Raw genomic sequence first — 13,812 nt, 5'->3', positions numbered from 1 at the left:
TATAAGAAGGGCAGTATGTAGGATCCTAATGCATGGTCGTATATTGTTTATCCTCACCTAGTTAAGAAAAAGCTCTCACTACAAAGAAAAGAGTACAAGATTATGAATGATGCCTTCATCTTTGCCATCATTTGATTCATCGAAGGGAATTATGGGAAGAGATTTTTTGATGAGGCCAAGGCACAAATCATAGCTCTTGGTGCATATTTCATTCAATTCTGAACATTCACATACATTCGATTTGGTGGTGCATCCATCCATCCAAAGAATCTCCCAAGATACCCAAGTGATAAGTTAGTTCTAATAGAAATTTCTTGGCAGATTGAGTCAGCTTATGAGAGGATCAAGAATCAACGAAGGCCTTGTTGGGATTGACCTTTTGTAATAGGAGCATACCAAGTAAGGAGAAAGCGGGATATCCTGACTTTCAAATGGGAATGGGAAAATTATCCTCTCAAAGAATATAACTCTCCCTGACCATTCTTTGACAATGTTGGTAAAGTGGAAAATTTGGCAGGAAAAGAGTTCTACCATGAAGACACCATTGAAGATCATTGGATGAATGCCACAAATGATTATGATGTTCATATCAAGGACTAGTGTAGAATGACTTTGTATTTAGCAGAGAAGGCTCTCCATTTGACCATCCCAGATGAGATAAGGTTACAAGATTTGCAAGAGCTACTAGATCCCTTATTCAATATAAATAAAGTTGGCAAAAGGCCCATCCTAAATGCAAAAATTGATAGAGAGGAAGGAGATGATATTAATCATTGAGTAAGACATGTCATCAAAATGACAAAGAGTTGGATCAAGAAACCATTTCCACTTGATCCAATTCTGGATATAGTGATATTCCATGCACATGCTCACCTAGAAAGGGTAAAGGGGAGAAAAGTCACAGTTCCTATCTTTGCGCTCCAGTCTCCTATCAGGCCAAAAACAGTCTACCAGCATGATCATCCAGTGGGATACTACCATCCTTCAGAGAAGAAGAAAGAAAAGAGGAAAAGAGCCTCTCCTCAAAGGATCCATATAGAGCATTTTAAAGAACAGGCCCCTTTGCAGCAACATGAATCTACTCCCCAGGACCCCCAAGACAATAGAATTTCTCATATCCAGGTTGATTTTCCATTGCCTCCTATTTTTTCAAGCCAACAAGAAGAGGGAGAGATTCTAGAGACATCCATTCATCAGATGTATGAAGAGACCGCTTCTCCTATGGTTCCACAAAAGCAAAGGAGGGTTAAGGTTAGAATGAACAAGAGGAAAAGTTTTCGTAAAAGATTAGTCTCTAATCCATCTGTTCCTGAAACCATTCCTGAGGGAGAATTAGATGGGGATGAAATAGAGTTAGATGGGAAGGAAGCGCAAGTGCTTCTACAAGGGAGAACCCAACTGGCCAAAGCTATAGAATTGGAAAGAAAGAAGAATGTCACAAATACCCCACCACCCACCCAAGATGAAATAGTAGAACTCTCTTCTTTGAAAGATGAAGTACAATGATCGGTGAATGAGAAAAGGGAGCTAGGTGATGATATTATCTCCATTCCGGATTTTGATTTCATGCTAGTGGGTATAGAATTGGTTGGAGATAAGATTAGAGATACTCCTACAGGTGAATTTCAACAGCAAGATTGGACGCAGATGCCACCTAAGACACAAGGTCCTCATCCAATGCCCCCATCTTCACCTCAGGTTATGATGGTAGATAAGGTTCCAGTGAAACTTCCACCTTCAAGTTCAGAAGAACACGTTCAGAAGGAATTATCTTTACAAGGAGAACTAGAACCAAGGGTTATTGATGAGCCCTCAAAAGAGGCACAGGTAGTAGAATGTATACAATAGCCTCCATAGGAAGTTGAGGATCAAACTATGAGATCTACATAAAATAAGACTATAAAAGAAGAACCCTCACAATAGGAGGCTCCAAGTAGGAGTGAAAAAGGGAAGGAGGTAGTTGAACACATCCCTTCATCATCTAGAACCAATGTTATAGAAAGACATATCTCGAGATGGTTTTGAAAGGAAATAATGAGAAGTGCTAAGCATCAATTCCTTGCTTCAAAGGATGATATTTGTGACATTGTAGAGATTTTGAACAAGCTTGACTCTCCATTACAGGATGCAACACCATTTGCATTCATTACTACTACTCAGAACTAGGACTTATTTGCACAAGTGGCTCACCCTATAAAAGGTACAGATGAAGAAGCTATCAGCCTTTAGGACTATGAAATGAAGGATATCATGTTAGGAAAGCCTACATAGGATACTTCTCGATAGATGATGACTATGGGAGTCAAGGATGTTCTTAACCATATGGAAGATGATAAGATTGAAATCAGAGCACTTTGAAGGCAAGTTGAGATCTTGAAAGGATATCGAGCTGAAGTTATTGGTCCTCTTGATTCTAAATTCCCTAAGGGGACTTTGACTACCATTCTTAAAGAAGGGGAAGGTGTACAACTCAGTCCATTCTTGAGAGCTTGTCAGGATTGGTGAGACAACCTTGAGGATAGGGGTGTTACTATAATTACAGGAAGTTTGAAGTTATTACATGCTACACAAGACAATGTTGATAAGATCGTGGCAATTTTGAGGCAAGAATTCAGTATTATGGATGAGGTATGGGTTTGGAGCAAGGATTTGCAAATTCTATAGGCCATAAAAGGACAAAGTTACCGCATTATGATTGATATATATAACGAAGAAGAGCTATACATGATAGATGATTAGATAGAAAAGATTGCAGAGGGAAATAAAGTGATGGAAACATTGCATGATGAGATACATAGGCTCAAGGACCAAGCTTGAGAGTGAATTTTGGAAGCAAAAAAGTTATATAGTGATGCATGCTTGGATATTTTTGAAGATGAAGAATGAGAGAAGCTTTTACCAGTTGAGGTAGTTGTGGAAAATTTTAGAAAGACTTTAGAGGAAGCATCTAGTGATGAAGACATCAGAAAAGCCTTCAGGACAGAAGAATCATTGTTAGAGTTGGATACCAAACTCAGAGATTTTGCAAAAACTTGAATTGAGGTGGACAACTGCAGACAGAATGTCAAAGATAAGTATGAGGCTTTGGATCTTCCTAATGCTACTAAGATTACTAAGATTATAGAGAAATTCAAGGGCAAACATCCAAACATATCTTTAGGATAGAGATGAGCAAAACCCAGATGCCAGAATTTCAATTTTGACACTTAGTAAAATTTTGAGATTTTGACCTAGTCAAGGTCCACAACTCTACAGCTCCATAGGTCCGTAGCTCTGAAGATTCGCAGCTCCACAATTCAGAGGTGCATCAATAGTTGACTGCCAGTTCCAAAAATAACACTTTCCATGCATTGGAAATGCATTTTGATGGCAAGTTTACTCTGACACACATCAAGTAAAGGGCTAGCTTCTATTTTTGGTGTCTACATGCACTTCTACTTTGATTGATGGCTTCCTCCTACTTTCTCTCTCATTATTTCATTGTTTTTGACATGTAAAGGGCTCATGCATCCAATTAATGAATAAAATATGGATGGAGTCCCTCTAAGCACCAGTTAGATTATCAGTTTGTATATATTTAGTTTTTTTTAATGTTTTAAAAGCATTTTATTGCATCAAGATATCTCTCACTCTCAACACAAATTGAGGAGATGATTTCTTATAAATACCCCATTGTAAAATGTAAAAAGAGCTGCCATTATTATGCAATAAAATTATGCTTTTGGTGCTAGCATTTGGAGTGTAGTTATTCTTGTCAAAATGTGTCATTGTTTTGTGGATTTTATTCATAGAATTGTGATTGAGCCAAAGGTTTATTGTGTTGTTTCTAGTTGTGCGATCTTTTAGTTCTAGTGTTTGCTACAAATATATGAATTTTGTTGATGTAACGAGCTTGAGAAGAGATCACCCGATTGTGTCTACATAGCTTTTTGTCTCTCATGAGCACACTTTTCATGGCCTTGCGATTTGATGAAGAGTGAAACATCATTCAATTTGTTAAAGATTCTCACCAATGATTGCATCAGTGGATTCTAGGAAGCATTGCTCTTGTTTTCATTGGTTTCCTAACGATTTCTTTGAAGGTTTAACTAGCAATGTGTTGTGTTTTGTAGCTTATGTCCATTTAGGAATTTAAATTTCAAGTTATTTGATTTCATGTTATTTTCTTTCAGTTTTTTTATTTTCTTTGCTAACCCCCTGTTAGAATAGGACCTCATAGTAGCTGCATTGTTAGAGTTGCATTCATTGAAAAATAAGAAATACAAAAATATTGTTCTTTTGGTGTGATATTTTGAGATAGCAAATAGATTTTACTTGATTCCAAGGTAAAAGATTTTTTTGGAACTAGCAAAGGCCTCCTCGTGAGCATTCACATTTATCTTCTACTAAGTGGATTTTGGTACATCGCAAGACAAACACTAAACCTTGGAGTGGATCCTTAAAAAAAAATTCTTTTCAAGAGAGGAATTACACTATGGATTCCTACCGTTGACCTTGTGCAAAATGAATGCCCAACAAGATTCATATAAAATTTGTCAAATTTGGCTTTTAGGTATCAGGGAAAATTTTTAGCCCCCCTGCAGGCTGCCATATGCTCATACAAATGAAAAAAAAAAGGCAACCACCGTAGCAGTGCTCACGTACCACCATAGCGCCACCTACATTTAGCCTACACTTTGAAGGTGCTTTGCTCGCAACGGTAGTGCTACTTGTAGACCACTCTGTCTCCACTGTGGCCCACATGCCACTAACCCACCACCTCTACCAATGGCACAATCGCAATGCTACCAGGTTCTCCTCCTGGGTGCCACTACCACCAATGCTCCACCACCTATCCCTACTCAACAAGTGATGTCACTTTTAGATAGCCCTACATTAGCAAACTATCATTTGACATCACCTTTTTGGTTGACATGTCATCTTTTTGGCCCATGATGTCATCATTGTCAGACCCCATGTTGACATTATTTTTTGGTTAGGGGATGTTATCATCCTGACTATTGACATTAGCAATCTAGCCACCAGATTTATTTTTTGATGAAAGCCTATGATGGCTGTATGGGTGTCAAATTTAATATAGTGACTATAATTTTATAGCAAGGTGGTCTTTTGCAGCAGCATGCAATTTTTTGGCTATAAGTTGAGCATATAGAGGTCTGTTTTCAATCTGAAAGAAGCATCACAAAGTTGACTCAGAGACATAGACAATGGTACTAGTTTCATAAGATTCTAAGATCATTTGAAATTCCATTTTTTGTGTCAAAGTAGAGGATTTTTTTCCTCCTTCTCTACATCAACAATCTAGGTTCTTTTCCATTTTTTTGCTTTTCATAGTTGTTTTTTGTAGTTTTTGAGGGATATTATCTATTGTGTGGGGGGTGGTATATTTTTATTTTCTATAATTAATTTAGAATAAGACACTTCTACTTTCATCTTTTTCTCTCTCTCAATGGTGGATCTATCAGTGACCCATCACACACCGCACAACTATCACACCTGGAAGGCACAAATGACTAGGCTTCTCATGCCAAGAGGCTTATGGTCTTGTCTAGATAAGAACCAACCTATTCTTACATGACCTTTTGAGGTTCTTTAGCATAGGAACAAAATGGATGAGGCCATGGGATTGATTGCACTAAACATTTTAGAGAGTCTATTGTTTCACTTGGATTGTTTGACTACTCCATGAGCTTATTAGCTCAAGTTTCAGACTTTATTTGGTCAAGTGAATGAGTTCTGGGCACTTTAGTTAGATGTAGAGTTGACTTCTTTTTCACCAGCCAACTTTCCCACCATTGAGGACTTCTTGATGAAGTTTAAATCTCTACGTGCAATTTTACAGGGATGTGGACAAAAAATAGATGATGAGTGCATTTTCTTGATACTCTCAAAGCTATGGTGAGAATATCAATTTTTTTCTTCTACTTTCTACTCCACTATGGATTCCCTTGGTGATAGACATAGAATGCCTACATTTGAAACATTTTGTGATTGGTTGACACAGGAATAGGCAAAGATCCAATAGGTGGATGCATCTGGCTCTTCTAGCCAAGCATTGGTTGTTCAAATATCTAAGGGGAAATCAAAGAAGAAAGAAACATCAAAATCTAATCCTAAGCCTCCAACTAATCCTCTAGAAAACCCTTCCAAGGGTAAAGATTCTTCGAAGTCTGCTGAATCTACCTCCAAGACCAAGAGGAAATCTAGTGAGACTTGCAATTTTTGTGGCAAGGATGGACATATCGTTTCTAGGTGTTGGAAACTTTTGGAAGCTTTAGAGTAAGCCATGAAGGAGCATCATATTTTAGCCCCTCAGTCTTCATCCCCCCTACAAGGAAAGGTCATGCTTTTTTTGGTCAAGCTATGACTTCAGGGCCTACATGGATTCTTGATTTCAATGCCTCTTACCACATAACAAACACTCCTAAGTCGCTTACATCACTTGTTCCTTGTGCTACCACATAGATTGCTATTGGGAACTCTTCACAACTTTTAGTTTAAGGTTCTAGTTCTATTGTACTAGATGGGAGCTCTCTTCAGGATGTGCTTTGTGTCCCTGATATTTTGATGAACCTATTGTCTATCTATCAGACTTGTCACTCTAGCTCTGGGAAAATAGTTGAGTTCTCACCACATGATGTGGTAATTTGGGACTTACATGATTCTAAGATGATTGTGGCTACTAGGAGTTTTGACTCTGCATCTCACCTCTACAAATTTGATGGATTTGAGTCTTCTGATGACACAAGTTCATGCTTCATTGCGCATGCAAATTTAGTAAGAAGAATTTGGCATGAAAATTTTGGGCATATCAATTATAGATGTCTTCAAAAAATGAGCACATAGACATTTTTTCTTGGGTTTCCTCAGATTTCTTGTCCAAATGGTGTTTGTCAGGGATGTGCACTTGGCAAGCAACATAGGGATTCTTTTCTATATGGATGACCCATTTGTGCTTTAGCACCTTTGGAGTTGATTCATAGTGACCTCATGTCATTTCCTACTCCTTTTTTGGGTGCCAAATATGTGCTTGCATTCATTAATGACTTCTCTAGATGCACTCGGGTGTACTTTCTCAAGTACAAGTTGGATGTCTTTGATTTATTTCAAGTCTTCAAGGCATTTGTAGAGAAGTAGTCTAGTCTTTCTATTTGATGGATATGCATGAACAATGGGGGGGAGTATGTGAACCAAGATTTTAGACATTCTTGTTCTAAGCATGGTCTTTAGCATTAGTTGTTAGTGCCTTACACTTCTTAGTAGAATGATGTAGCCAAGAGGAAGAAAAGAACACTATGGGAGATAGAAAATTGCATGATTTAGTCTAGGTCCATGGATTCATTTTTTTGAGTAGAGGTAGTCAATTTTTACAACTACATTCAAAATCAAATGCCTCACAAGGCACTTTGACATATGACTCCTGAGGAGGCTTGGTCCCATGTCAAGCCTAATGTATCATCATTTTGAGTTTTTGGGAGTACCACATGGACATTTATACCTGATGCTCAGAGGAAAGAAATGGAATGGTAGAGCTGACCACTCATTTTTGTTGACTACTATGAGGATGTTAAGGCTTATAGGTTGTTTGATCCTAATTCTATAGAGGTCCTATTTTGACGAGATGTCCAATTTGACGAGAGCCCTCTGGCAGTTCATTCCTTGCCTCTTGCACCTACTTCATCTCCCACTCCTCCCTCTTCTTTTCCAGGTTATTCCATGGATGATGAGGATGATGATCATGGTGATCCCCAATTACCTCTACCATAGGATTCTCCCCAGATGCCTAAATGGGCTCAAGCTACTATTAAGGCTTGAAGATCTCTAGTTGGTGACCCTTCCTCTTCTCATCACACCCATTCTCATACTACAGGTTCTAGTCTTCTCAGTCATGCTATCAGTGATGATCCTAAAACATTTGTAGAAGTGACAGGGCATTCTGAATGGAACAATGTAATAGAGGAGGAATACTCTTCTTTAATGGAGAATCACACATGGGATCTTTGTCCTCTTCCTAAGGAGAGAAAGCTAGTGCAATGCAAATTGATTTATTGTACTAAGTATAATATTGATGGCTCCATTGATAAGTACAAGGTCTGTCTTATTATAAAGGCTTTTTTTAACATTGAGGGTATTGACTACACCGAGACATTTTCCCCTATCACCAAGATGAATTCTATTCACCTTGTCTTATCTCTTCCTTCTTCATAGGAATGGCCCATTTATCAGATGGATGTGAAGAGTGTCTTCCTACATAGTGATATTATTGAGGAGATTTATATGGAGTAGCTTCTAAGTTTTGTGCAAGATCCCTCCTTGGTTTTCATACTTTGATTCTCATTGTATGGTCTCAAGCAAGCCCCTCGAGCTTGGTATGAGAAGATGGACTCCTTTCTGCTTGCTACAGGCTTCACTCACTACCATTCTGATCCCACAGTGTACATTCAGTGTCTTGGACATGAGATTTTGATTCTTATTGTATATGTTGATGATCTTATTCTCATGAGTAGTTCAACATCTATGCTTCAAGATGTTAAGCATGCATTGATGGACTAGTTTGAGATGACTAATCTTGGTTTGTTGCACTATTTTCTTGATCTTTAGATTAATCAGTCTCCTACTACAATTTTTGTGTATCAGTAGAAGTATGCTCTTGACATTCTTCATCACTTCAATATGCTTGATTGCAATCCTACTCCCACACCTTTTCGGTCAGGTGTCACTTTGTCTACCTCCTACTCTTCAACTTCAGTGGATGCTACTTTGTATCGACAGTTGGTTGGTAGCTTATTGTACCTAACACACACTCGTCATGATCTCTCCTTTGTAGTTGGATTTGTCTCTCAATTTTCACAAGACCCTTATGAGAGTCATTGGCAAGTTTTCAGGTGTATTTTGTGCTACATTTAGGTCACACTCTTTTATGGCATTCATTACACTATGGGGACTCCACACATTGTTGGCTACACTAACTTAGATTGGGCTAGTGATGTTGCTGATCTAAAGTCTACTTATGGCTTTATGTTTTTCCTTGGCTCAAGTCCTATCACATGGTCATGTAAGAAGTAGCATGCTCAAGCACTTTCATCTATAGAGGCTGAGTATAGGGCCATCATTCTTTCTAGTCAAGAGGCTTTATGGCTTTGGTAGTTAATTACTGAGTTTGGTTTTCCTCCCGATCATCCCACTATCTTGTGGTGTGATAATCAAAGTGCCATCCATATTTCTTGCAACTTTGTGGAGCATTAGCATACCAAGCACATTGAGTTGCATATGTATTTCATCAATCAGTTGATTTAGGATGGTGTTATTGCATTGGAGTACATTCCCTTTGACGTACAGGTTGCAAACATCTTCACTAAAACTTTTTCATCACCATGCTATCTTTAGTTGCAGTCTATGCTTGGGGTTATAGAAGTTGTCCTTGGGGGACTAGTTGAGGCTTTCCTTCCTTCCTTCACTTCATTTTCTTTTCAGCATGTTTTTTACCTCTTTTTGGAGGAGGGTTTTTCCCATGTGGTTTTCCCTCTTTCTCTATTTTTAGAGGTTTCACTTTTTTCATTGTACATGGGTACCTAACATGACCTTGTTATTGAGACCCATTTTGCATTTCATCTTAGTTTTTGTGAGCTTAAGGGGCGGTGTTAGAGTAAATAAATAATTATTTATTTATTCTATTACTTGATCTTACTTAGATAAATGCAGTAGTTAATAGTTGTAGATATAAGTTGTTGACAACATGGGAGTTTGTTCACTTCTAGCATGTTCCACCTTATCTTCTACCACCTTCCAAGCTTGGTCTACAAGCTTCCTTGAGGCCTTTATAACAAATCTCTCTCTCATTGTAAATTCATCCATTCATATAGCAATTTCATTTCCTATTATGAAATATTTTCACTTGTGTTGTTTGCTTCAAGCTCTTGCTCCTTTATTTTCTCTTTGGAAAGCTATTTGCATGCAGGTGATCTTGGTGCATTGCGGAGTAAAATTTTATCAACTCCTACAAATTCTTCTTAGCATCCTAATCAATTTTTCTAGTCAATAGTACCAATAGATGCCTCAACCTCCCTAGGTTACCCTTATTCCCCCTTAAATAGGTATATTTGATCTTATGCCACTAAAACATTATTGTATATCTTAGGGTTAGGTTAAATACATCGAATCCTTCCATATTTTTCATTTCCTCCTTCATTGTCTAGAAATTCATCAAAAATTCTATTTGAATCCATGCATAGAAATGACCAAACATTGTTTCCCTTGAATTAAATTTTCTAGCTCATCAATTTTTATCTTCAATGCACTTTCTATATTCAAAGAATTCAACTATGTCTTCAAGGAAATGAGATTCCTTCACAAACTATAAAATTTTGTTAGTCGACAAACATTGTGTTCCTCAACCTCAATCATCACTAGATAAGTTGGTCATCACTATCTTCTCTTGCAAGGTGTTGGTTTTTTGAAACAACATGGTTTCAAATTACTCCAATGAGAACAAAATACATCTATGGGTAACTACTTCCCATCTTCAACATACCCTTTCAAGCACTAGGCCAACTATAAGGTTAGACCCTTCTTCTACTTCAACATCTACAAAACCTTGGCAGGTGGACCTCAAATCCACTTATATGGTACCAATGCTAAAACATACACTTGAATCTAACAAAGAAAATAAAATCCTTAATCTTCTAACACTTATGCAAAGATATGACACATAATAGCTAATAACATGGCCAAAGAAATTGCCAAGCTAAGTTAGGGACCATATTTTAGTTCTTCAACATTAAAGGGAAAGATATCTAATTAATGATGTTGATTTTCAGCAAAAAACATGACATGAACTATTGGAAATCTGATTGAAAAGATCATATTGTTTGCAAATAAGGAGATTTTTGATAAAGAATGTTTTCAATCATTGTTTTGCCACTGATGTCAAACATGCTATTTGCTAGAATGATAACTACTTATAAGATCCAAGGACTATCACTTAGTTGATTGATGAAAAGGACTTAATCAATGAGTTGTGACAAAAGTACCTAAGGGAAAGGTTGAGTTATGATTTTGTAATGAAGTACAAGGATCAGTTAAGACATTGGTAAAATTATGTATTGACAATACACTTGAAGATACAAAGGTTGGCCATACTTAGAAACTTTAGAAATATAAGTTGTAATAAGGTTGTTTGCAAAGCTTGACTAAGTTCATTAGTGGATGCTGACCAAGCTAGTTCATGCTAAGCAAATTTTTAGTTAGTGCTGAGAAAATAAAAAATCTAGTGTGTTCCAAGTGATATAGAAGGAGCTGAGCAAGTAATAGGTTCCAAGCATCAAAAAAAATTAGTGGATGCCAAGTGAATCCACAATAGGTACCGATCATCAGTAAAACATAGATGGTGTTGAGTAACATAGTATGTGCCAAGCACCATAATTTCAATAGTGCTAAGTGTTGGTGTTTGAAAGTGCTGGAGGGTTTTCAATTATCCCAATGAGAATATGACATATCTAGGGGTAGCTAACTCCCATTTTTAACATGCCATTTTAGACATTGGGCCAACTATAAGGCTAGAGCCTTCTTCTAATTCAAGCTCTAGAAGACCTAGGCGGGTAGACCTCAGATTCAATTGATATCATACCAGTTCAAAACATATCCCTGAATCTATTTACTATAGATGAAACCCCTTATATCTCCTAATACTTATGCAATAACACAAATCTACATTAGCTAAATGCAAATCTATGACACTCATAAGCTGAGTGAGGGCATTCTATTATAGCTTTCAACATAAAATGTAAAGATGATTTGAATTTGATTTGATTTTATGTGGGTGGGGAAAGTGGATGAAAACCATGTATAGACAACAACTTAATAACCTTGTAACTGACCAGTTCCTGATCCATTGGGAAAATTCATGAATCTCCCTCATGTATTTTGGATATCTGATACTTATTCATATATTCAAATATATGATCTATCCATTCATCTTGTAAGTAGAAATCAATGTTCACTCTAAATCTCATTCTTACCTGATATCCCCCTCAATAAAATTGCAACCCTATTAAATCTTTGAAGCATTTACATTATTCCTTGAATTACAAGCAACAATGAAGCAACATACAGCCTTAAGGGACTCCACTTATGATCTAGGCTCTTTGTTCAAAGACCATAAAACATCACAACTCAACTAAGAAAGGAGACAAGATTTAAACTGAAACTAAACACTTGTTTCTCACTGTATTAATTTCCTTGAAATAACACATGAAAATAAATGAAATGACTCATAAATCACCTAATAAACCAGATTTTACAATAACATATGTTGTCATACAAGAGAGAAAATGGTGGGAATGAGAAATTGATTGGATGGAAAGGGAGTATCACAGCCAAAGCAAAGCTTCATGGTCTGGAACTAGCACATCCTAGATCTTCCATTCAGAGTTCATCAATTCTAGGGCCAGTTCTACTAAGTGCCTTCACTCCAAAGAAAAACTTTCCAAAATTCCAACCCCTACAAAAGAGAAGAAGAAGCATAAAATAGAAAGGAAAGAAAACTCGGATTGAATCTACAATTGACATCTGTCCCCTCAAAAATCCTTCCCAAGAAGTTGAAAATGCCCCTCTCTACCTTCTCTCTATAAATGAAAATCAAATCCCCATGATTCTGACTCTTAAAAGCATAAAGAATATTAGATATTTGGTTAGAAAATATAACTAATTTTTGATGTCGCATTTGAACCCAAAGTAAAAATTGAAAAATTAGTTATATGACCTTTAGAAGCCAAGAAAACATCACATAATTGATTTTCATTCACTTTCACATTTCATCAAGCCTTGTTATCTATCCTTTAACCAATTTTGATGATCAATGATCAAATCTGCTCATTCGACTAAGAACACCCCAAAATTCACAAATTGGCTTATAGCTCAAACTAGTGAGCACATGTGCACAAACCGACCTCAGAAATGGAAAATTCAGCTTGTTCTAGTTTTGGTGGTCTATTGGAGCACCCATTTTTGACAAAATTTTCCCAAGTTATGGCCTTTTGAAAATTAGGTCTCCATTCTTGGCTTCCATTGCATTATTGTAAAAATTTAACATTTTCATATAGTTTAAACTATATGATAAATCAAATTTTATTAAAAATATTATTTTATCCCTACACGTGCAACCTTGAGAAGAATAAAATAAACTTTTATTTGAGACCTTTGAATTTCTCCTACCTTTTCAATCTAGGTCAAACCTAGTTTGACCAACCTCACCACATGTCATCTTCTGATTGGATGCCTTGTTGCACTGTCATCACCCAGTCAATACCTACCTCATCATCACTATCAGGACCCACTGCCATGTGTCATCACCACATCAACCCTTGCTATGTCACCATGTTATCACGTGAGCAACTTCTGCTTGGCCAGATAATGAGGACCGTCAGATGTACCACATGGCAGAATCTCCTTCCTCTATCTACAATCTTGCCACATCACCACCTGCTCAAAATGTGTGCCACATGTCATTCATTGGTTTGCTGATGGCACTATGCGGGTCCCACGCTACTTTATCAACACCTTGTTAGATTTTGAGGTTTTTCTAACAGGTCGCTATGTCACCATCAAAAAACCTTGCCATTCTATGATGGAAAGATAGTGAATCATCAGATTTTAGACTTCTTCGGCAACCTACAAATGCTGATGTCATCCCTTTTTCTATGCATATTCTATCAAAATTTATCTCTTGCCTCTAGCTGGCCAGATGAGTTGGCCCCACTTGCATACTGATTTTCCTTTACAAAATGGTTCTCTCTTTAGGACACATTAACTTAT

The sequence above is a fragment of the Cupressus sempervirens genome, chromosome 4 (assembly GCF_028749045.1).
Source record: "Cupressus sempervirens isolate cs-2001-9-10 chromosome 4, ASM2874904v1, whole genome shotgun sequence".
NCBI classification, from domain to species: Eukaryota; Viridiplantae; Streptophyta; class Pinopsida; order Cupressales; family Cupressaceae; genus Cupressus; species Cupressus sempervirens.
Note: the sequence above shows the minus strand (reverse complement) of the source record.